This window comes from Pongo pygmaeus, chromosome 9, assembly GCF_028885625.2.
Source record: "Pongo pygmaeus isolate AG05252 chromosome 9, NHGRI_mPonPyg2-v2.0_pri, whole genome shotgun sequence".
Taxonomy (NCBI): domain Eukaryota; kingdom Metazoa; phylum Chordata; class Mammalia; order Primates; family Hominidae; genus Pongo; species Pongo pygmaeus.
This window is the reverse complement of record NC_072382.2, coordinates 16,321,214-16,345,956: the sequence shown is the minus strand read 5'-3', so window position 1 is coordinate 16,345,956 and position 24,743 is coordinate 16,321,214. Positions and strand designations below refer to the sequence as shown.

At 38.4% G+C, this 24,743-nt stretch overlaps 1 pseudogene; it reads right to left on the bottom strand.

Annotated features, from left to right (window-relative positions):
* Nucleotides 1-1,256: 1,256 nt before the first annotated feature.
* On the bottom strand, nucleotides 1,257-23,922 carry LOC129008778 (glycine N-acyltransferase-like protein 2; annotated as a pseudogene).
* Nucleotides 23,923-24,743: the final 821 nt, after the last annotated feature.

The window sequence follows — 24,743 nt, the reverse complement described above, 5'->3', positions numbered from 1 at the left end:
CTAACTGAGCTATCATTAGAACTTTCTAACTTTCTAATATTATAATTCTGAATCTTAAAAATAATTTGATCTTAAACAATCTAAAAACAGATCTTAAACAATCTAAAAACAAACAGTTCTAAACACAATCTGATCTTAAAAACAATTACACTTCATGATCAAAAGGTGACCTCCTTTGGCTCTGGTCTTCCACCCTTCCATTGATATTTGCCATTGGAACTCTGCTAACATGGTGAAACCCCGTCTCTACTAAAAATACAAAAATTACCTAGGAATGGTGGTACATGACTGCCATCCCAGATACTCGGGAGGCTGAGGCAGGAGAATTGCTTGAACTGGGACCTGGGAAGCAGAGGTTGCAGTAAGCCAAGATCGCATCACTGTACTCCACCCTGGACTACAGAGTGAGAATGTCTCAAAAAAAAAAAAAAAAGAAAGAAAGAAAGAAAAAGAATTGGAAAGCAGAAGGAAATTTGAGTGCAGAAGAGAAGAAGGTGATGAAATGATGATGAAAGCAGAGAGATAAAAGATGATGTGATTCAGAGACACAAGCTAAGGAGTGAGGACAGCCTGTATGATCTGGAAAAGGCAAGGGAGTTGATTTACCCACATTGCCTCCAGAAAGAGCTGGCCCTGCCAACATGTCGGGTTTAGCCCCATAAATCCTATTCTGAACTTCTAACTGCCATAAATATAACACATTGTGTTGCTTTAAGTAATAATATTTATCATAATTTGTTATAATGACAATAGAAAACTAGTACATCACAGACATAAAAATCATCTTGAAAATTTAAAGTTAAGCTTTAAATTTGCAAATCAACCTAGCAACCCCTTGTGATAAAAAGCAAGTAAGAAAAACAAATTTTCACTCATAGACACAAAATTTAATTTAGCTGAGCATCTCAAAGCTCCTCAGAGGACACTCAGAATGAAAAGCAATTTTTTCATCAAAGAAGTCATCTTCATTTAAGAAAGTGTTGAGATAAACGGTTATCTTGTCACTAATGATTGGCATTGGGTGATTTTAATTCTGAGATGTCTGTCATCATAAAGGAAATTATGAGACCATAGGGTTGAGCTTCTAATTTTCTGTAATAATACAGAGGATTAGGAGGGTAAAAATGTTAACAGTGACCTTAAATAATACCCAGATCCTGGATAATCAGATGTCTTTTGTGCTAATGTACACCACCATATTTGTGTTTAATTAATGATTTCCTACAGATAAGATTTGAAATGGACAATGGAACTAATCAACAATATTTCTTGGGGGTGCATTTCCACTGATGCCAGCCACAAGGACAAATCTTAAACCCAACATTTTTCAGTGCTTGCAGGCTTTTATTATTATCTGCCACATGAGCATAAAATGGGATTTCATTCTGAGAAAGATTCTTTTCAAGATGATAACCAATTTTCAACATATTGCCTTGGTTTCTGTATTTGGGGACAGTATAACCCATTCTCAACTCACAGGACTGTCCCATCACAAGCCAAGAGACAAGCTGCCCCTCTGGACCCAGCACACCAAATCCTAGAAAATCCTGGAGGCAGCGTTCAATATATTTCAAATTCCTCTCATTTTTCCCAAAGGCCCAGTGTTCATTTACAAGACCTGAATGTCAAGCACCTAAGAACATGTTTGAAAAGTTTCCTTCCCTGTGAAGAAAAAAAAGTTACCTTTATTCAGTTAATATTATCAAACACTGGAATTGCGAAAAAAAAATATACATATATATATGTAACACCATTCCTTTCCTTAAGGATCCTACAGCCTAGAAGAGGCAATAGCTGCATAACAACTACCTTTTCTATTCCTGCTTCAAAATGTTTCCAAATAATTGTTTGGGGAACACTGTGTTTTATGGTATATTAAATAGCAGACAGATAGCATGATATATTATAGGACATCTCAAAATGTCCCATTAAGTACCCTAAGGAAGAAAATGAACACCTCTTTAAAAGAGTGAGGATATAGATGAGAGAAGCTTTCCGCATGGCTGAATTTACTTGAAAGATGCATGTTTGAAACCATGTGCATTTTGAGATCTACTCCACAAAATATCTAAATATACAAGATAGTAATTCATTGAACAGATATTCCAATCAAACTTATTTTACAGGAAGATGAGAACAATGCTGATCTTACATCTTCATGTGTCCAAAAGCCTGTCATCACATACACAGAAACGCAGTTTAAGAAGCTGCAATACACGAAAAAAGAGTACTAAATTTTTGGTGATAACCATTGAGATTCTAATCCTGATTATTTTCTTTTGGAAAAGTTATGTGAGACTCAGTTTTCTTGCTTGTAAAATTATAGTAATATCCTCTGTAAATATGGAAATAGTGAAAGAGATCTCCAGGAATTTTTGCCCCTCTCCGGGGAGAAAGAGTTTTGAGAAGTTTGTCAGTTTCAGGGTCACTTCATGTTTGCCAGTGGGTGGGTAACAGAACGCTGTTTTCTGTGGGTGATGCTTTGTTTTTGCTCACTTCCATGCCTAACCTGATCCTGGGCTTGCTTCCTGAAAGTTCTCAAGTACCCTTTCCTGCACCTCCCTCCTGTGGATAGCCAAACCGAGAATGGCAAGATATAAAGATATCCATGTGTAGGCTTAGAGGAATCACCTTAGGGCAAGTACTTCATGCCAGACTTCCAGAGTTATATTACTAAATATAATTTAATCCCCATTTATCATTTTTCCCTGTGTATAGGTTCCCCTTAAAAATCTCATGGGAACACTGGTGGGGCAAAGCAGAATTTGAAGACTGTTAATTTTTCTGGCTAAATCAAACATATCTGTGAATGTGTGTTTAAATTCTATTTATTTTTTCAATTCGTAACAAAATTATAAAGCATAAATGGATTACTAGAGGAAAGCAAATCTCTCTTCTTTCTCTGATCTCCTATTACCCAATTACTTTCTCTAGAAGCAACCACTAATACCAATATATTTTGTGCAAGTTTCCCATCAATCTATGCAATTTTAGATATGTACATACATTTCTTTATTTTCACAAATGGTAGTATATTATATACATTGTTCTATCCACCTTAGTTTTTTTTTACTTAGCAAACTATTTCAGAAATATTTTCTAATCTGTCATGTAGAGCTGCTTCATTCTTTGTAATGGCTTCATAGTATTCTAATGTTTTAATGTATCATAATAATTGTTTCCATTTCCCCATCACTGGATGTTTAGGTTGTTTCATAAGTTATGATATCACACATTAAATTTATGAAAATCTTACCATCCAGTTTAGAAATATCATTCATTTATTATGTGTATTCTTTGACTCAATAGTTTAAATCCTGGTAATTCATCTTTCAGACATATTTATGCACTGTTCAATAATCTATTTATGATGATATTCATTTCAGAAGGTGCCTTAAATTATGTGTACTTGTTGCAAAAATAAATACATAACTCATATAGAGTACTAAAAGCATACATATCGGGTCAAAATTATTTACACCTAGCAGGGGAACCCAAGAGGACAGATTTTATTTTTCACTTTGTATGCTTATGTACTTTCTATAAGCATGTAGCATTTTGTAAGATATAGTTTAAGTCAACATTTTTCGATGTCACCATGATGTCCATTACCCTCTCAGAAGGACCCTTGTGACCTAAGTGAAATAATATGCATAAAGACCTTGTCTAATGAAGGCTTTGTCTATGCTCAGCACACAGTTGCTAACATATCTCCCTTTCCTTACCTATTCAATTTCGTACCCCATGATAATTTAGTTTCAAATTCTACATTTCCAAGTACAGCCTTTGTGGCAACTCAATAATTCTATTAAGGAATTTGGGAAGCAAAAGTTAAAATCTCACTTGTTATCATCACCCACTTTAAACAACTGCATCTTGTCATTACTCGAAGTCTTGTGTTTCTTTGGTAACTCCGGTATAAAGAGCGTGGTTTTCACGTAATCTACCTGCACTGATTTTGAAGTTGCAACCTTTCTTATTACTTCATCCAAGCCCTCCTGGCAACCTGGAGAGAGGAGAAAGACAGGTACTGCTTTTTACCTTTCATATCAGCTAGGAATAAACCATGGATCTTTTTCTTTTAACTCAGACTAGTTAGATTGGATCTGGAAAGTTTGCTCCCATTGATAACCTCGGAGCATGACCTCCTCTAAGTTGTCAGGAGCTTTGGTGAAGATGTGGTAAGTGTTGGTATAATGATCCCAGTCATTTTTTATCTCCTGATACAACAAATATCACACATAGCCCTACAATTACAAAATGTTCTTGCATGGGCCTACAGTACTAGAGATTCACTTGTTTGAAACATTCTGTTTTTCTAAGATAGGTGTAGAAAATGGCCTTGCAGTTGCTCCAAGAATAACTCACTATTTATACACTGAAGATAGTTTCTTTCTTTGAAGGTACTAAAGTGAGCTGCCCTTGAGAGGGTGAGTAAATAGCTCCATTGTTTGGAATGGGAAGTGTAAGCAAAATGGTGTATGTTAAGGATTTAAAAGAGAAGGTGCCTAAGGTATGGAAAAAATATAAGGGACAGGTTTGGCAAGGCTCCAGGTTTTTGGCAAGGTGACACCTGAGCTAATCCTAACCCAGGACTGTGCGGCTGGCTCAGTGATTGGCTCTTGGAGTGAATGTGAATAGATAAACTTTTGGAAAGAACTGTCATTCCAGAGCCAGAGTAGTACCTAGAAAAGACAGCTCAGTCTGCGTCTAAATGCCTGCCTACCCTCTGCTGATGACACTTTCACTTGAGAGTCCCTGCAGGTGAAAACACTTCTTAATCACTTTCAGCCATAGAAGTCTAGGTTGGGATGTATTCCTATGATCAGAATCTTGATGGAATAGATTGACTGCTTGGAATCCGAATTTTATTTACACATCCAGGGTTATTGATCACTGGATCTAAGTTCAAGCCTTATCTCACTTCCCTACCCTCTCTCCCAAACAGCCCTTCCCAAACTTGTGTACACCAACAGTGTCAACATTCTTCTCACCACCCCTCAGTTTCGGTTCCCTCATTGCCACACAGAGAATATCTGGAGAGTGACTGCCCTGGTATTCAGTAACTATTGCTCCTACCCAGTTCTGAGGCCAAGTAATGACGAATTGGTAATCTATCCAGGCATCTACCATCACTTCCATTTTGAATGGGTTTTTATTTTTTATGTTGAAAATGGTGCCGTATGCCTATAATGCAACAGAACGAAACAGGAGGGGATGAAGTTTTTCTCCAATATAAAGTCTTATATGAGGCATGGGAAATAAGGATAACAAGTCTAGGAGGACTTAGGATGGTGCCAGTGCTTCCAAGGTGGCTCATTGGGTTACTCTTTGAGAGTTATGCTGCAAGAGGGACAAATAAGCATCCCCAAAAATCCATGTTAGCACTTGAATCGTTAGGAACTGGCTTCCCTGATATTCATTCATTTTTTAAAAATTCATGCCATTTTCTCATTTTTTTCTTTATTTCATAACATACTATTTATTGGGTATCTATTGTGTATCATGTCTCTCTGAAGCATGACGAACTGAAAGGTGAATATGATATGGCCACAACCATAAAGTTAAGTTTAGAAGGATAGAGAGTACATAGTTCAACCATTGTAGGACACAAGGTCTGAGAGACATATGTATATGGTGGTATAGGAGCCCAAGGAGGAAAAGCACTACCTGTCTAGGAAATGATAAGGAGACTTACATAAGGAGTAATATCTGAACTGGGTCTTGATACATATGTAATGTCTTTTTCTGGAAAAACAGAGAATGAGAGCAAGTTATTACAAGTAGGAGAAAAAGCATGAGTGAAATGATTAATAGTACGGTAGATGATATCATGCCTGCTGAACTGTGAGAAGCTCAATATTTGTAGCATGTGGTATATGGCAGGAGAATGTTGAGAGGCAAAATAGAAAAGGCTGGAGAACTTTGTAATAAACCCTGTAACCCAATTAAGCCTTAGAGATGGACTTTGCAAACTGCTATGGCAAATTTTAAAACCAGCGAGTGATATGATCCTATATGTGTCATATAGATGACTCTCATCACAAAGTTGTAACTAGGCTGTTAAGATTGGATATACAGAAATATTGCAATTACCTGAAAGAGATGACAAAGTACACCAAAGATAGCAGAAGGATAAATTCAAAAGATGTTTCAGAGGTCACAAAAAGGAAGCAAAGTAGGTGATTGACTGGATATAGATATTAAGGTTATCTTTGCACAGATTCTGACTTTAGACTTGCATTCCTATCTCCCCAGTAAGGTACTGAACCCTGAATCTGTCCTCCTCTCAACTCCATACTCTCTCCTTTGATTTCCTCCTACTCCCTTACCTTTATGGATTCAGGGATGCTCTTTTCCAAGGATTTATACAGAATCTGCAGCTTCTGAGTGTCATGAAGCACAAACATCTTATGTAATGCTTCAGCTTCCTTCCCTCAAGGATACGATCTAAGGAAATAAACACAAAAATAAAAATACCTACCGAGATATGATAGGTGTTCAGAAAGAAGAGAAAGGAGAAGTCACCAGGGACATCATACACTGTTAACAGTGAGGGCTTCAGAAATTATCTAGTCCAAACTTTTCAGTTTACAAATGAGAAACTAAAGCCCAGAGATGCAACTAGACCTCAGGACTCCTTAGTAATCTCCATACAATTCCACTTAAAAAGTACATTAACATATCTGGCAAAATATATCTCCCATGCTCATTTGATTCGAATCAGCAAAAGAATATGGAGAGTGAATGCCTTCAGCTGTCCAGACACAAATAAAAAATAATGCATCTCTTCAGGGATTGTCACTATGGGGAGCCCCCCAACCCCAAGCATTGAAATACTTGCTCTAATGTTGCCATAGAATGGGTACTATTTTCAGCTATAAAGAAAGAATGTAATCATCTGGAAAAAACCTTGCAGACTATATTGTGCATAGTCCTTTTTCTCCTTAGGAAAAAAACCATAGGAAGAAAAAATCGTTGATTAGTAGTGATACCACCAAGTAGTAATTGGCAAGATCTGCGAATTGGAATTAGATGTTAGCAACCTTAAAAATAGAGCAAGCCCTTTTATTCAGTATTTCCACATCTAGAAACTCATCCAAAGGAAATAAAAATAGATATGTTTAAGGATGTACTTGTAATAAAATTTATTGTAATATGATATTTTATATTAGATATAATACAAAATTCATTATGAAGAAACGATCAAGTTAATGACGGTATATCCAAATAATAGATTATCAGGCAGCTATCTAAATGATGTCTTTCATAAGTGTTTAATGACATAGGAAAACGTCTGTGTTACAAAGTCAGGAAAACATATGATGTAATCCCAAATTAATAATATAAAGATTTCGGCCGGGTGCAGCGGCTCAGCCTGTAATCTCAGCACTTTGTGAGGCCAAGGCTGGCAGATCATGAGGTCAGGGGTTCAAGACCAGCCTGGCCAACATAGTGAAACCCCGTCTCTACTAAAAATACAAAAAACTACCCAGGTGTGGTGTTGAGTGCCAGTAGTCCCAGGTACTCAGGAAGCTGAGGCAGGAGAATCGCTTGAACCCGGAAAGAGGAGGTTGCAGTCATCTGATATCGCACCACTGCACTCCAGTTTGGGCAACAATGTGAGACTTCTTCTCAAAAAAATGAAAATTAAATTAATAAATAAATAATAAATACGATGATGCATAGGTGAATGGTTACCTGTGTATATATATATATTTGCCCGTACCCACCTGAAAGTCTTTCTGAAATACAGTATTATATAAATGAGATATAAATACGAACTTTTGAACTTTCTTCCAGCCATATACACATGGCTGACCATATATATAAATATATAATATATATTTACATTATATACACCTGACCTCTCACATACTTGTAGGCAATATATAAGAACGGCCATATTTTCTAAGAAGTAACAAATAGAAAAATTTCTACAACATCCTGATGGCTTGCAAGGAAGCCATTAATATTTTTTGCAATCCTGGAAAACTCAGTACATTTGACATCTATGTATGCAGGTATACATGTAAAAATGTAGGGAAAAGAAAGAGAGATCAGACTGTTACTGGGTCTAAGTAGAAAAGGAAGACATAAGAAACTCCATTTTGACTTGTATCCTGAACAATTGCTATGCCTTAAGATGATGTTAATCTGTAACTTTAGCCCCTACCTTGAGCTCACAGAAACATATGTTGTGTAGAATCAAGATTTAAGGGATCTAGGGCTTAAATAATCTGTGACGATCTGGCTCACTGTGACTCGGCTTGTGGCACCCATTGTTGCCCAACCTGCAGTTCACTATGGTGAAGGAGGAATTCCGACTCACCTTGCAGCATCCCATCTGAGTCAAACAGTGGCTGCTCCCTAAGGAATAGTTGGGGGCGCTACATAAAATAGTTTAAAAACTATTGTAAAATGGACGTTTCACCAATGTTCTCTCCTTAGATTCCTCAGTGTTTGTAATTCAGAAAAATTCCAGCAGATGGGGCATGCTGACCAACTTAAGAGCTGTTAATGCAGTAATTCGACCCATTGGGGGCTCTCCAAACCAGGTTGCCCTCTCTGGCCATAATCCCCAAAGATTGGCCTTTAATTACAATTCATCTGAAGGATTGCTTTTTTACCTCTTCTCTGGCAAAACAGGATTTTGGAAAATTTGCTTTTACTATACCAGCCATAAATAATAAAGAACCAGCCACCAGGTTTCAGTGGAAATTGTTGCCTCAGGGAATGCTTAATAGTCCAACTATTGGGGAGGAGCCAAGATGGCCGAATAGCAAAAGGTCCAGTCTACAGCTACCAGTGTGAGCGATGCAGAAGATGGGTGATTTCTGCATTTCCGTCTGAGGTACCGGGTTCATCTCACTAGGGAGTGCCAGACAGTGGGCGCAGGTCAGTGGATGCAGCACACCTTGCAAGAGCCAAAGCAGGGTGAGGCATTGCCTCACTCAGGAAGTGCAAGGGTTCAGGGAGTTCCCTTTCCTACTCAAAGAAAGGGGTGATAGACGGCACCTGGAAAATCGGTTCTCTCCCACCTGAATACTGCGCTTTTCCAACGGGCTTAAAAAATGGCACACCAGGAGATTATATCCCACACCTGGCTTGGAGGGTCCTATGCCCACGGAATCTCACTGATAGCTAGCATAGCAGTTTGAGATCAAACTGCAAGGTGGCAGCAAGGCTGGGGGAGGGGTGCCCACCATTGCCCAGGCTCACTTAGGTAAACAAAGCAGCCAGAAAGCTGGAACTGGGTGGATCCCACCACAGCTCAAGGCGGCCTGCCTGCCTCTATAGGCTCCACCTCTGGGGGCAGGACACAGGCAAACAAAAAGACAGCAGTAACCTCTGCAGACTTAAATGTCCCTGTCTGACAGCTTTGAAGAGATGAGTGGTTCTCCCATCACGCAGCTGGAGATCTGAGAACGGGCAGACTGCTTCCTCAAGTGGGTCCCTGACCCCTGACCCCTGAGAAGCCTAACTGGGAGGCACCTCCCAGTAGGGGCAGACTGACACCTCACAGGGCTGGGTACTCCTCTGAGACAAAACTTCCAGAGGAACGATCAGACAACACCATTCGCGGTTCACAAAAAACCACTGTTCTGCAGACACTGCTACTGATACCCAGGCAAACAGGGTTTGGAGTGGATCTCTAGCAAATTCCAACAGGCCTGCAGCTGAGGGTCCTATCTGTTAGAAGGAAAACTAACAAGCAGAAAGGATATCCACACCAAAAACCCAACTATACTTCACCATTATCAAAAACCAAAAGTAGATAAAACCACAAAGATGAGGAAGCAACGGTGCAGAAAAACTGGAAACTCTAAAAATCAGAGGGCCTCTCCTCCTCCAAAGGAATGAAGTTCCTCAGCAGCATTGGAATAAAGCTGGATGGAGAGTGACTTTGACGGGTTGAGAGAAGAAGGCTACAGACGATCAAACTACTCCAAGCTACAGGAGGAAATTCAAACCAAAGGCAAAGAAGTTGAAAACTTTGAAAAAACTTTAGACGAATGTATACCTAGAATAACCAATACAGAGAAGTGCTTAAAGGAGCTGATGCAGCTGAAAGCCAAGGCTCAAGAATTATGTGAAGAATGCAGAAGCCTCAGGAGCCAATGTGATCAACTGGAAGAAAGGGTTTCAGCGATGGAAGATGAAATGAATGAAATGAAGCGAGAAGGGAAGTTTAGAGAAAAAATAATAAAAAGAAGTGAACAAAGCCTCGAAGAAATATGGGACTATGTGAAAAGACCACATCTGCATCTGATTGGTGTACCTGAAAGTGACGGGGAGAATGAAACTAGTTGGAAAACACTCTGCAGGATATTATCTAGGAGAACTTCCCCAATCTAGCAAGGAAGGCCAACATCCAAGTTCAGGAAATACAGAGAACGCCACAAAGACACTCCTCGAGAAGAGCAACTCCAAGACACATAACTGTGAGATTCACCAAAGTTGAAATGAGGAAAAAGTGTTAAAGGCAGCCAGAGAGAAAGGTCGGCTTAACCACAAAGGAAAGCCCATCAGAATACAGTTGATCTATCGGCAGAAACTCTACAAGCCAGAAGAGAGTGGGGGAAAATATTCAACGTTCTTAAAGAAAAGAATTTTCAACCCAGAATTTCACATCCAGCCAAACTAAGCTTCATAAGTGAAGAAGTAAAATACTTTGCAAACAAGCAAATGCTGAGAGATTTTGTCACCACCAGGCCTGACCTAAAAGAGCTCCTAAGGAAACACTAAACATGGAAAGGAACAACTGGTACCAGCTGCTGCAAAATCGTGCCAAAATGTAAAGACCATCGAGACTAGGAAGAAACTGCATCAACTAACGAGCAAAATAACAAGCTAACATCATAATGACAGTATCAAATTCACACATAACAACGTTAACTTTAAATGTAAATGGACTAAATGCTCCAATTAAAAGACACAGACTGGCAAATTGGATAAAGAGTCAAGACCCATCAGTGTTCTGTATTCAGGAAACCCATCTCACGTGCAGAGACACACATAGGCTCAAAATAAAAGGATGGAGGAAGATCTACCAATCAAATGGAAAACAAAAAAAGGCAGGGCTTGCAATCCTAGTCTCTGATAAAACAGACTTAAACCAACAAAGATCAAAAGAGACAAAGAAGGTGATTAGATAATGATAAAGGGATCAATTCAACAAGAAGAGCTAACCCTCCTAAATATATATGCAACCAATACATGAGCACCCAGATTCATAAAGCAAGTCCTGAGTGACCTACAAAGAGACTTAGACTCCCACACAATAATAATGGGAGATTTTAACACCCCACTGTCAACATTAGACAGATCAACAAGACAGAAAGTTAACAAGGATACCCAGGAATTCAACTCACCACTGCACCAAGCGGACTTAATAGACATCTAGAGAACTGTTTACCCAAAATCAACAGAATATACATTTTTTTCAGCACCACACCACACCTATTCCAAAATTGACCACATAGTTGGAAGTGAAGCTCTCCTCAGCAAATGTAAGAGAATAGAAATTATAACAAACGGTCTCTCAGACCACAGTGCAACCAAAATAGAACTCAGCATTAAGAAACTCACTCAAAACCGCTCAAACACATGGAAACTGCACAACCTTCTCCTGAATGACTACTGGGTACATAACAAAATGAAGGCAGAAATAAAGATTTTCTTTGAAACCAGTGAGAACAAAGACACAACATAGCAGACTCTCTGGGACACATTCAAAGCAGTGTGTAGAGGGAAATTTATACCACTAAATACCCACAAGAGAAAGCAGGAAAGATCCAAAATTGACAACCTAATTTCACAATTAAAAGAACTAGAAAACCAAGAGCAAACACATTCAAAAGCTAGCAGAAGGCAATAAATAACTAAAATCTGAGCAGAACTGAAGGAAACAGAGACACAAAAAGCCCTTCAAAAAATTAATGAATCCAGGAGCTGGTTTTTTGAAAGGATCAACAAAATTGATAGACCACTAGCAAGCCTAATAAAGAAAAAAAGAGAGAAGAATCAAATAGACGCAATAATAAATGATAAAGTGGATATCACCACCAATCCCACAGGAATACAAACTACCATCAGAGAATACTACAAACACCTCTATGCAAATAATCTAGAAAATCTAGAAGAAATGGATAAATTCCTGGACACATACACTCTCCCAAGACTAAACCAGGAAGAAGTTGAATCTCTGAATAGACCAATAACAGGAGCTGAAATTGGGGCAATAATCAATAGCTTACCAACCAAAAAGAGTCCAGGACCAGATGGATTCACAGCCGAATTCTACCAGAGGTACAAGGAGGAATTGGTAGCATTCCTTCTGAAAATATTCCAATCAATAGAAAAAGAGGGAATCCTCCCTAACTCATTTTATGAGGCCAGCATCATCCTGATACCAAAGCCTGGCAGGGACACAACCAAAAAAGAGAACTTTAGACCAATATCCTTAATGAACATTGATGCAAAAATCCTCAATAAAATACAGGCAAACCGAATCCAGCAGCACATCAAAAAGCTTATCCACCATGATTAAGTCGGCTTCATCCCTGGGATGCAAGGCTTGTTCAATATACACAAACCAATAAATGTAATCCAGCATATAAACAGAACCAAAGACAAAAACCACATGATTATCTCAATAGATGCAGAAAAGGCCTTTGACAAGATTCAACAACGTTCATGATAAAAACTCTCAATAAATTGGGTATTAATGGGATGTATCTCAAAATAATAAGAGCTATCTATGAGAAACATACAGCCAATATCATACTGAATGGGCAAAAACCGGAAGCATTCCCTTTGAAAACTGGCACAAGACAGGGATGCCCTCTCACACCACTCCTATTCAACATAGTGTTGGAAGTTCTGGCCAGGGCAATTAGGCAGGAGAAGGAAATAAAGGGCATTCAATTAGGAAAAGAGGAAGTCAAATTGTCCCTGTTTGCACATGACATGATTGTATATCTAGAAAACCCCATTGTCTCAGCCCAAAATCTCCTTAAGCTGATAAGCAACTTCAGCAAAGTCTCAGGATACAAAATCAATGTACAAAAATCACAAGCATTCTTATACACCAATAACAGAGAAACAGAGAGCCAAATCATGAGTGAACTCCTATTCACAATTGCTTCAAAGAGAATAAAATACCTAGGAATCCAACTTACAAGGGACATGAAGGACCTCTTCAAGGAGAACTACAAACCACTGCTCAATGAAATAAAAGAGGATACAAAGAAATGGAAGAACATTCCATGCTCATGGGTAGGAAGAATCAATATCGTGAAAATGGCCATACTGCCCAAGGTAATTGATAGATTCAATGCCATCCCCATCAAGCTACCAATGACTTTCTACACAGAATTGGAAAAGACTGCCTTAAAGTTCATATGGAACCAAAAAAGAGCCTCCATTGCCAAGTCTAAGCCAAAAGTACAAAGCTGGAGGGATGACACTACCTGACTTCAAACTATACTACAAGTCTACAGTAACCAAAATAGCATGGTACTGGTACCAAAACAGAGATATAGATCAATGGAACAGAACAGAGCCCTCAGAAATAATGCCACATATCTATAACTATCTGATCTTTGACAAACCTGAGGAAAACGAGCAATGGGGAAAGGATTCCCTATTTAATAATTGGTGCTGGGAAAACTGGCTAGCCATATGTAGAAAGTTGAAACTGGATCCCTTCCTTACACCTTATACGAAAATTAATTCAAGATGGATTAAAAACTTAAACATTAGACCTAAAACCATAAAAACCCTAGAAGAAAACCTAGGCATTACCATTCGGGACATTGGCATGGGCAAGGACTTCTTGTCGAAAACACCAAAAGCAATGGCAACAAAAGCCAAATTGACAAATGGGATCTAATTAAACTCAAGAGCTTCTGCACAGCAAAAGAAACTACCATCAGAGTGAACAGACAACCTACAAAATGGGAGAAAATTTTCACAACCTACTCATCTGACATAGGGCTAATATCCAGAATCTACAATGAATTCAAACAAATTTACAAGAAAAAAACAAACAACCCCATCAAAAAGTGGGCAAAGGACATGAACAGACACTTCTCAAAAGAAGACATTTATGCAGCCAAATACATGAAAAAATGCTCACCATCACTGGCCATCAGAGAAATGCAAATCAAAACCACAATGAGATACCATTTCACACTAGTTAGAATGGCAATCATTAAAAAGTCAGGAAACAAGAGGTGCTGGAGAGGATGTGGAGAAATAGGAACACTTTTACACTGTTGTTGGGACTGTAAACTAGTTCAACTATTGTGGAAGTCAGTGTGGCAATTCCTCAGTGATCTGAAACTAGAAATACCATTTGACCCAGCCATCCCATTACTGGGTATATACCCAAAGGACAATAAATCATGCTGCTATAAAGACACATGCACACATATGCTTATAGTGACACTATTCACAATAGCAAAGACTTGGAACCACCCCAAATGTCCAACAATGATAGACTGGATTAAGAAAATGTGGCACATATACACCATGGAATACTATGCTGCCATAAAAAATGATGACTTCATGTCCTTTGTAGGGACATGGATGAAATTGGAAATCATCATTCTCAGTAAACTATCGCAAGAACAAAAAATCAAACACTGCATATTGTCACTCATAGATGGGAATTGAACAATGAGAACACGTGGACACAGGAAGGGGAACATCACACTTTCGGGACTGTTGTGGGGTAGGGAGAGGTGGGATGGGTAGCATTGGGAGATATACCTAATGCTACATGACGAGTTATTGGGTGCAGTGCACCAGCATGGCACATGTATACATATGTAACTAACCTGCACATTGTGCACATATACCCTAAAACTTAAAGTATAATAATAAAAAAAACTCCAACTCTTTGTCAGACTTTTGTAGCTCAAGCTCTTCAACCAGTTAGAGACAAGTTTTCAGACTGTTATATCATTCATTATGTTGATGATATTTTGTGTGCTGCAAAAACGAAAGACAAATTAATTGACTGCTACACCTTTCTGCCAACAGAGGTTTAAAACACAGGACTGACAATAACATCTGATAAGATTGAGACCTCTACTCCTTTTCATTATTTCAAAATGCAGGTAGTGGAAAGGAAATTTAAACCACAAAAAATAGAAATAAGAAAACACACATTAAAAACATTAAATGACTTAAAAATTGCTAGGAGATATTAATTGGATTTGGCCAACTGCACGCATCCCTACTTATGCCATGGCAAATTTGTTCTCTGTCTTGAGAGGGGATCCAGAATTGAATAGTAAAAGAACATTAACTCCAGAGAAACTAAAGAAATTGAATTAGTTGAAGAAAAAATTCAGTCAGCAGAAGTCAATAGAATACATCCCTTGGCCCCACTCCAACTTTTGATTTTTGCCACTGTGCATTCTCCAACAGGCATTATCGTTCAAACTACACATCTTAAGGAGTGGTCCTTCCTTTCTCACAATATGATTAATACTTCTACATTCTACTGGGATCAAATAACTACATTAGTTGGTCAAGGAAGATTATGAATAGTAAAATTGAGTGGAAGTGACCCAGAAAAAATCATTGTTCCTTTAATCAAGAAACAGGTTAGAAAAGCCTTTATCAATTCTTCTTCATGGCAGATTGGTCTTGCTAATTTTGTAGAAATTATTGACAATCATTACCCAGAAACAAAAATCTTCCAGTTTTTAAAATTGACTAGTTGGATTTTACCTAAAATTACCAGACATAATCCTTTAGAGAATGCTCTGATGGTGTTTACTGATGGTTCCAGCAATAGAAAAGCAGCTTACAACAGGCCAAAAGAACGAGTCATTGAAACTCAATATCACTCAGCAAAATGAGCAGAGTTACTTGCTGTCATTTCAGTGTTACAAGATTTTAATCAGCCTATTAACATTGTATCAGATTCTGCATATGTAGTACAGTCTACAAAGGATGTTGAGACGGCCCTAATCAAATATAGTATGGATGATCAGTTAAACCAGCTGTTTAATTTGTTACAACAAACTGTAAGAAAAAGAAATTTCCCATTTTATTTTACTCGTATTTGAGCACACACTAATTTACCAGGGCCTTTAACTGAAGCAAATGAACAAGCTGACTTGCTAGTATCATCTGCATTCATAGAAGCACAAGAACTTTATGCTTTGACTCATGTAAATGCAACAGTATTAAAAAATATAATTGATATCACATAAAAACAGGCAAAAAATATTGTACAACACTACACCCAGTGTCAAGTCCTGCACCTGCCCACTCAGGAGGCAGGAGTTAATCCCAGAGGTCCATGTCCTAATGCATTATGGCAAATGGATGTCACATACATACTGTCGTTTAGAAAATTGTCATTTGTCCATGTGACAGTTGATACTTATTCACATTTTGTATGGGCAACCTACCAGACAGGAAAAAGTACTTCCCATGTTAAAAGACGTTTATTATTTTGTTTTGCTGTCATGGGAGTCCCAGAAAAACTTAAAACAGATAATGGGCCAGGATACTGTAGTAAAACATTTCAAAAATTCTTAAATCAGTGAAAAATTACACATACAACAGGAATCCCTTATAATTCCCAAAGACAGGCCCTAATTGAAAGAACTAATACAACACAAAAAGCCCAACTGGAGAAACAAAAAAATGAAAAAGACAGTAAGGGTATAACACTCCCCAGATGCAACTTAATCCAGCACTCTATACTTTACATTTTTTAAACATTTAGAGAAATCAGACAAGTACTTCTACAGAACAATATTTTACTGATAAAAAGGGCAGTCCACATAAAGGAAAACTGATTTTGTGAAAAAATAATAAAAATAAAACATGAAAAATAGGAAAGGTGATAACATGGGGGAGAGGTATTGATTGTATTTCCCCAGGAAAAAACCAGCTTCTAGTTTAGATACCTACAACTTACAGAAGAAGTTGCCATCCACCAAGGAAGTGGAGCCGCCAAGCTGGGCCCAGTTAAAAAAGCTGACACAGCAAACTGAAAAAGCCTGAAGAAAACAAGGGTAACGTGAACTCCAGAGAATATACTGCTTGCAGCTTTGATGACTGTATCAACGGTGGTCAGTCTTCCCATGTCTGCAGGAGCAGCTGCAACTAATTATACATACTGGGCCTATGTGCCTTTCCCGCCCTTGATTAGGGCAGTCACAAGAATAGATAATCCTACTAAAGTATATGTTAACAATTGTACATGGGTACCAGGCCCCACAGATGGTCTTTGCCCTGCCCAACCTAAAGAAAGAAGGAATGATGATAAATATTTCTATTGGGTATCATTATCTTCATATTTGCCTAGGGAAGGCACCCAGATGCTTCAAATTTTAGATTGGTTCTACCAACCCAAAATTGGTTGGTAGAAGTACCTACTGTCAGCGCCACCAGTAGATTTACTTATCACATGGTAAGTGGAATGTCACTCGGGCCACAAATAAATAATGTACAGGATTCTTCTTATCAAAGATCATTAAAATTTACGCCTAAGGGGAAGGCTTGCTCCCCAAAAATTCCCAAAGAATCAAAAGACTCAAAAGTCATAGTTTGGAAAGAATATGTCGCTGATACTGCGGTGATATCACAAAACAATGAATTTGGAACTATTATAGACTGGGCCCCTTGAGGCCAATTATATTATAATTGTATGGGCCAGACTCACTCATGTTCACAAGCCCCATCCATCTGGCCCATTAATCTGGCCTATGAGAGTAATTTAAAAAGCTGGACCAGGTTTATAAAAGGTTAAAATCACCCTATCCATTAAAATGGAGTAAAATGAGAATTTTCTCACCTCGACCAAAGTTAATTAGTCCTATTACTGGTCCTGAATATCCAGAATGATGAAAGCTTACTGTGGCCTCGCACCACATTAGAATTTGGTCTGTAAATCAAACTATAGGAACAAAAAATCATAAGCCATATTATACTATTAACCTAAATTCCAATCTGACAATTCCTTTGCAAAGTTGTGTAAAACTCCTTTATATGCTGGTTGTAGGAATCATACTTATTAAAACAGATTCCCAAACTCTAACCTGTAAAAGCTGTAGATTGTTTACTTGCATTGATTCGACTTTTGATTGGCAGCACCATATTCTGCTGGTGAGGGCAAGAGAGGGCGTGAAGATCCCTGTGTCCATGGACTGACCACGGGAGGCTTCCCCATCTGTCCATATTTTAACAGAAGTATTAAAACGAGTTCTAACTAGATCCAACAGGTTCATTTTTACTTTGATTGTAATGATTATGGGTCCTATTGCAGTCACAGCTAACGTTGCAGCTGCTGGAATTTATGTATGCCCCTCTGTTCAAACTGCAAAAAATGTAAATAATTGGCAAAAGAATTCCTCAAAATTGTGAAATTCTCAGAACCAAATAGATAAAAAATTGGCAAACAAAATTAATGATCTTAGACAAACCGTCATTTGAATGGAAGATAGGCTCATGAGCTTGGAATAACATTTTCAGTTACAGTGTGACTGAAATACATCAGATTTTTGCATTACACCCCAAGACTATAATGAGTCTGAGCATCACTGAGACATAGTTAGATGCCTTCTACTAGGAAGAGAAGATAATCTTACTTTAAATATTTCAAAATTTAAAAATCAAATTTTTAAGGCAACAAAAGCCCATTAAATTTGGTGCCAAAAACTGAGGCAATTGTAAAAGCTGCTGATGGCCTCACAAAGCTTAACCCCGTCACTTACGTTAAAGCCATCAGAAGTTGCACTACTGTAAATTTCATATTAATCCTTGTATGTCTGTTCTGTCTCTTGTTAGTCTATAGGTGTATCCAACAGCTCCAAAGAGACAGCAACCAGTGAGAATGGGCCACAATGACGATGGCAGTTTTGGCAAAAAGCAAAAGGGGGATATGTAGGGAAAAGAAAGAGATATCAGACTGTTACTGTATCTATGTAGAAAAGGAAGACATAAGATACTCCATTTTGACCTGTACCCTGAACAATTGTTTTGCCTTGAGATGCAGTTAATCTATAACTTTAGCCCCAACCTTGTACTCACAGAAACATGTGTTGTATGGAATCAAGGTTTAAGGGATCTAGGGCTATACAAGATGTGCCTTGTTAACAATATGTTTACAGGCAGTATGCTAGGTAAAAGTCATCACCATTCTCCATTCTCTAGTAAGCAGGGGCACAATTCACTCTGGAAAGCAACAGGGACCTCTGCCCAGGAAAGCCTGGTATTGTTCAAGGTTCTCCACATGTGATAGCCTGAGATATGGCCTCGTGGAATGGGAAAGACTGGACCATCCCCCAGCCTGACACCCGTGAAGGGTCTGTGCTGAAGAAGGATTCATAGAGGAAGACCTCTTGCACTTGAGATAAGAGGAAAGCCTCTGTCTCCTGCCTGCCCCTGGGAACTGAATGCCTCAGTATGAAACCCAATTGTACGTTCTACTCTGAGATAGGGGAAAAACTGCCCTGTGTCGGGTGGTGAGACATGCTGGCAGCGACGCTGCTCTGTTACTTTTTACTCCACTGAGATGTTTGGGTGGAGAGAAGCATACGTGTGACCCACGTGAACATCCATGCATAGGACCTTCCCTTGAACTTATTTGTGACACAGATTCCTTCGCTAACATGTTTTCTTGCAGACCTTCTCCCCACTATCACCCTGTTCTCCTGCCACATTACCCTTGCTGAGATAGTGAAAATAGTCATCAATAAATACTGAGAGAACTCAGAGACCGGTGCCAGTGTGATTCCTCGGTATGCTGAGCGCTGGTCCCCTGGGCCCACCTTTCTTTCTGTACACTTTGTCTCTGTGTCTGATTTCTTTTCTCAGTATCTCATCCTGCCTGATGAGAAATACCCACAGGTGTGGAGGGGCTGGCCCCTTCTTAAGTACATAGCCAAAATCAATACAAAAGGAAGGAAAGTGGTTAACAACATGGGCTTTGGAATCAAACAAACCAAAACTCCACCCCTGGCTCCTCTTCTGGCTATCAGAGTCACCTTAGGTAAGTCAAATTATTTGAGCCTCTCTGCCTCAGTTGCATTATCTATAAAATGGGGATAGTAATATCTACTTTCTAGGTTGTCATGAGGATTTCCTTGCCAGAAAAGTTGTATGAAGTGGTCAGCATGGTGGTAATTTGTGTATATTACCTTTAAATCCAGTGAAGGTGACCATTCCACTGGACAGAAACATACATGAAGAAAACTGCAGCTTCAAAGATGGACTATATGTAACTTGCTTGAATAAATCTATTGGCACAAAATAGACATTTTGAGGCAAACCACAGATCTAGAACAAGCTCATCTGTTTCTGTCACTGTATAAGATGATGGGCACACTAACCAAATGGCACAGAATTCTGCCCATTCTGCAGGCTTTGGTAGCATATTTCCTCAGAGGAGAGTAATCTCCTTGGTAGGTGATATTATGTCTTAGTCTTTATTGTGACTCAAGCATCAAGCTCAGCACCCAGTATAGTGGAAAAATTAATAAGCTTTTGTTCATCGAATGAACAAATAGAGTCAGTGAAGGATAGAAATGGGGTTTCTAGAATGCTTTTCCTCAAAGACTGAGCATTAAGTCTCTTTGCTCCTGGCATAGCCAAGTTTCTGAGAAAAACGTGGCTGCTAACAGAAACTTTCAAAGCAGAAGGAAATTCCTAATAGTAGGTTTTTTTGCAATGAATATTAGATGCATAAACTGTAGGGGGTGCACAAAAATGTGGATTAAAAAAAAAGGTAAATGGCCTATTTTCTCTACCAATAGCACATGCTCTCCGACCCGCTTCCTTTTCACTGTCAGCTTCCCTCCATGACTAGACCCTGGTTCAGCTCTCACCAATGAGAGACACCTAGTTTCAATTCACTCCAAGGTGCCAAGGCAGTAGAATGTTTACGGGTCAACATGATCCAATAGTCTAATATAATATACTATATTCTTCAATATATTATAATGAAGGATTGTAAGGGAGTGACTATTGGATCAGGTGTTGTTTAACAAAATCAGAGAGGAAGAGGAGCCAGTAGAAGAGATAGGAAACATGGCAAAAAAAAAAAAAAGAATGTGAAAAATAAGAGAAGGACCTTGGAAGTCAAAATAGGAGAAACCTTCAAGGAAAGAGTAACCAAAGCAGTCAAAGGTTGCTGAGAAGCTAAAAGAGATGAGTACTAAAGATGGCAGTGCATTTTGAAGTTAGGAGTTGATTACCGACTTGGTAAGAGTTGTGGACGGGAGAAGAATTCAGGTTATGGGGATTGGAGACTAAATGAAATGTGAGGAAGTGAAGGTAACTTTTTCAAAGAGCTTGACCAGAAAAGAAAGAAGAACACGGGAGTGTCAAGGAGAAGAAGAGAGCTATAAGATCTCAAAGAAAGGCATTTCTCTTATTAGATGAGAGTTAAGCATACCTATACTAACTACAAGAGGTAAGATATAAGTAATTGATAGGCCAATGCATCTAAAAGGACATAGAAAGGTGAAAGAAATTCAGTGACCTTATGTACAAAATGCCAACCACAATTTCAGCTCCTTTTTGCTGACTAATTCATATAATGGTGAACCATAATTCTCAGAATACTTGTTAAATTAAGTTTTGAACAGGAAGAATACTTCTTCCAGTGAGAAGTCAAAAAACTTTAGGATGGATGCAGATGCAGGCGTATATATGTAGGTATACAGCAGGTCATCAAATAATGTTATTTTGTTCAATATCTTTTCATTATAATGGTTAAGAGGGAAAAATCAATTCCTGGCTGGACCACTGTCTATGGGCAGTTTGGCTGTCCTCCTCATGTCTGCGTGGACTTTCTCTGGATAATCCCATTTCCTCTCACATCTCAAAAATGTGTACATTAGTATATTGGCAAGTCTAAATTTTTATAGGATGAGTGTGTGTGTGTGTGGGTGAGAGAGAGAGGGAGAGAGAGAGAGTGTGCCTGTGTGCACCTGCATGTGTGTCCCCAGGATGGAAGGGTTTCCAGTCCATGGTGGGTTCCTGCCTTGTGCTCTGAGCTACCAGCATAGGCTTCAGTCACTTGCTCCCCTGAACTGGAATAAGGCAGTTGAAAAATGAATGAATGAAACATTCCCAATACAACAAAAATTCATAAAGTGTATGATAATGATACAAATGCATGACAATAAACAACGCTGTGCAAAAGGACTCAGCGAGCCCATCACATTTGTGAATGATTTTTAAATTCATAGATACAAGAGATGCTTCTTACTACTTTTGCTTTGCAAACATTTATTTCTCAATTTAACCCACCACCACTGTGATCACCAGCACACACCAACGCACCAAAGATTAGGTAAGTAATTATCTTACTTGTTTGTATCAATATTTCTTAAATGTACATACAGCTTACATTTATTGCATTGTTTTATATTAGAAATGTTTCAGTTCTTTATAAATTTGGTGATGTTTTTGTCACCAGAAATATGCTGGAGGAACTTCACTCTTCTTTATATTAATTAGCTTATGGTAAAACTAATTTTGATACATGTTGTTTCATTTGATATTGCAGTTTCCAAGAACCCATTGACAATGTTAAGTAAGGACTAATTGTATATAGGAGTACACAGGGATAGAGAAAAAGAGCAGAGGGTTGGCAAGTTATTTTTGAATGTCTATTTCCTGGAAGAGGTAAAATTTCTTCCTATTCCCAAAATCACTTTTTAGAAGTGAGTGGGTGAGGGAGTAGGCCAAGAAAGTGTCCAGAAAAAGAAGTAGGATGTTAGGGGAAACGGTTAGGGTATAAATGGCTTTTGTTGTTAATGGGAGAAAGGGTGGACTAGAATTAGCAAGGACTGGGAAGCATGCTTAGGATTGTGTAAAGATGGACACCATGATTTGGAAGTGTTACTCAACAGTATATTAAGCTCAGAACCCCGAAAGTAGAAGCACAGAAGGCAAATTAAAACAAACCAAGATTGGTTTTTTCAGGGCTTGATTAACAAAAAAGATAAGGGACAAAGCATTTGAGAACATAGAAATGAAGGATTGAAACTCACATCTAAGACAGAGAAGAAAAAAGTAAAGTAAGTTGGAGACCAATAAAGTGAGAAAATATAGAAAAACAAGGGACGAAATTACTTGATGAAGTCAAAGAATAGCAATGTTAATAGACAGGAAAAAATGTACTTACAAATAGGAGATTGGGGTCAGATATTAGAATATTAGTGGTTGAGATTTCAGAGGTATTCAGAAGTAGATCAGTTTGGGATGTATGACTGTTGTCATCAACTCCAAGTCAATAGGGTAGGAGCCAAGAAGGAACTGGGAGTTTCAGGTATCACAGACATGAACAGGATGTAGCAGAAGTTTGCTGCGAGAAAAATTAGGATGTCAGGTGTCAAATGTTTCAACGAAAGGAGAGAAATTTGGCAAAGGGCAACAGAAAAGCATTTTTTTATTCTAGCCACATGACACAGAAGGAAGTAGGAATATTTTTCTATGCAAATAAACAAGTAATACTCTAGAAGCAGGATTGGAGGCAAGGAGAATACTGATTTTTTTTTTCTTTTTGCTAACAATATTACCCTGGAGATCTAGAGGTTGTCAGAGAAATGTTTAAGCATATTGATAATTTATAATTCAAGGAAGGCATTTGGACATTTTAGAAATTCAAAAGGCTACACACTGGCTTTTTCTAAACTATTTTTCAGCTTCAGGTACCTAAAAGGTTTTGAAGAATTTGTTATCAACATTGAGACCCTGGTGAGTGCTCATTCCAAGGGTTTGCAGGGGAAAAGAAATAGATTAACAAATACAAATGATTGAGAAAAAAATCCTAGTTAATTGAAATGCCAAGAAAAAAAAGGCTGTTCTAAACAATTCTGCTTACCTGAAATTTCTTTGCAGAGCTGTAGGCACACTACCTGCTGCACTTGCTCAGATTGGCAATGGAAAGTTTTCAGTAGCTAACACTCTATGGACTCAGACACACTAAAATTCAATTGACTCATGCTGTCACTGATTAGCATAAAGTTTCAGGAAGTTATGGGTTCCTGTAGATTAAACCAGATGTTCTGTCCATAGACAGGAAGTCAGAGGTTTTGTGGACCAGAGGAGGACTGAGACTGTTCTGTATTGAGCAGCGTCTACAATTTTAAAAAGTTTTACACAAGAAGCTTTTGATTTATACATAACTTGTTGTAGCTGAAAGACTATTCTAGAACAATATTAAGTCAATTTTGTATAGTTGGCAAAAATAGCATAGCTGCAGTCTTATTTAAATGAAATTAGCAGAGCAAACAAACAGTTGGAAAGTTTGGTTTCAAGGCAAAATAGCTGGCCTAATACTTTCAACCATTTGTGTCTTGGAAAAAGCCAAGAATGCCTCAAGAACGTTACCATAATAATGAGAACTGGGTTCCACATGCCTTGTCCTCTGGTTGTCTAAAGTGGAGAGGAGTGAGGGGTATTGTAAGTATCAGAAGAAAAAGCAATTACTGGAGAAAAGTTTCAGGGGGACTGGAATTAGCTTTGCAGAGGAATAGAGACAAACATTGCTTTCAATGTGTGTTCCTCACACCATCTACTTCAAGATCAATTGGGCTTGCTTGTCAACAACACAAGAACTTTTCCAGATCAGGTAAATCAGAGGCTCCCAAAGTGCCTGGAAATCTGTGTCCTATAAAAATCTATCTAAAAGAGTCTGATCTACATTACATTGTGAAGACATTGAGATGAAAAAAATGGGAGAATATAAGTTATAA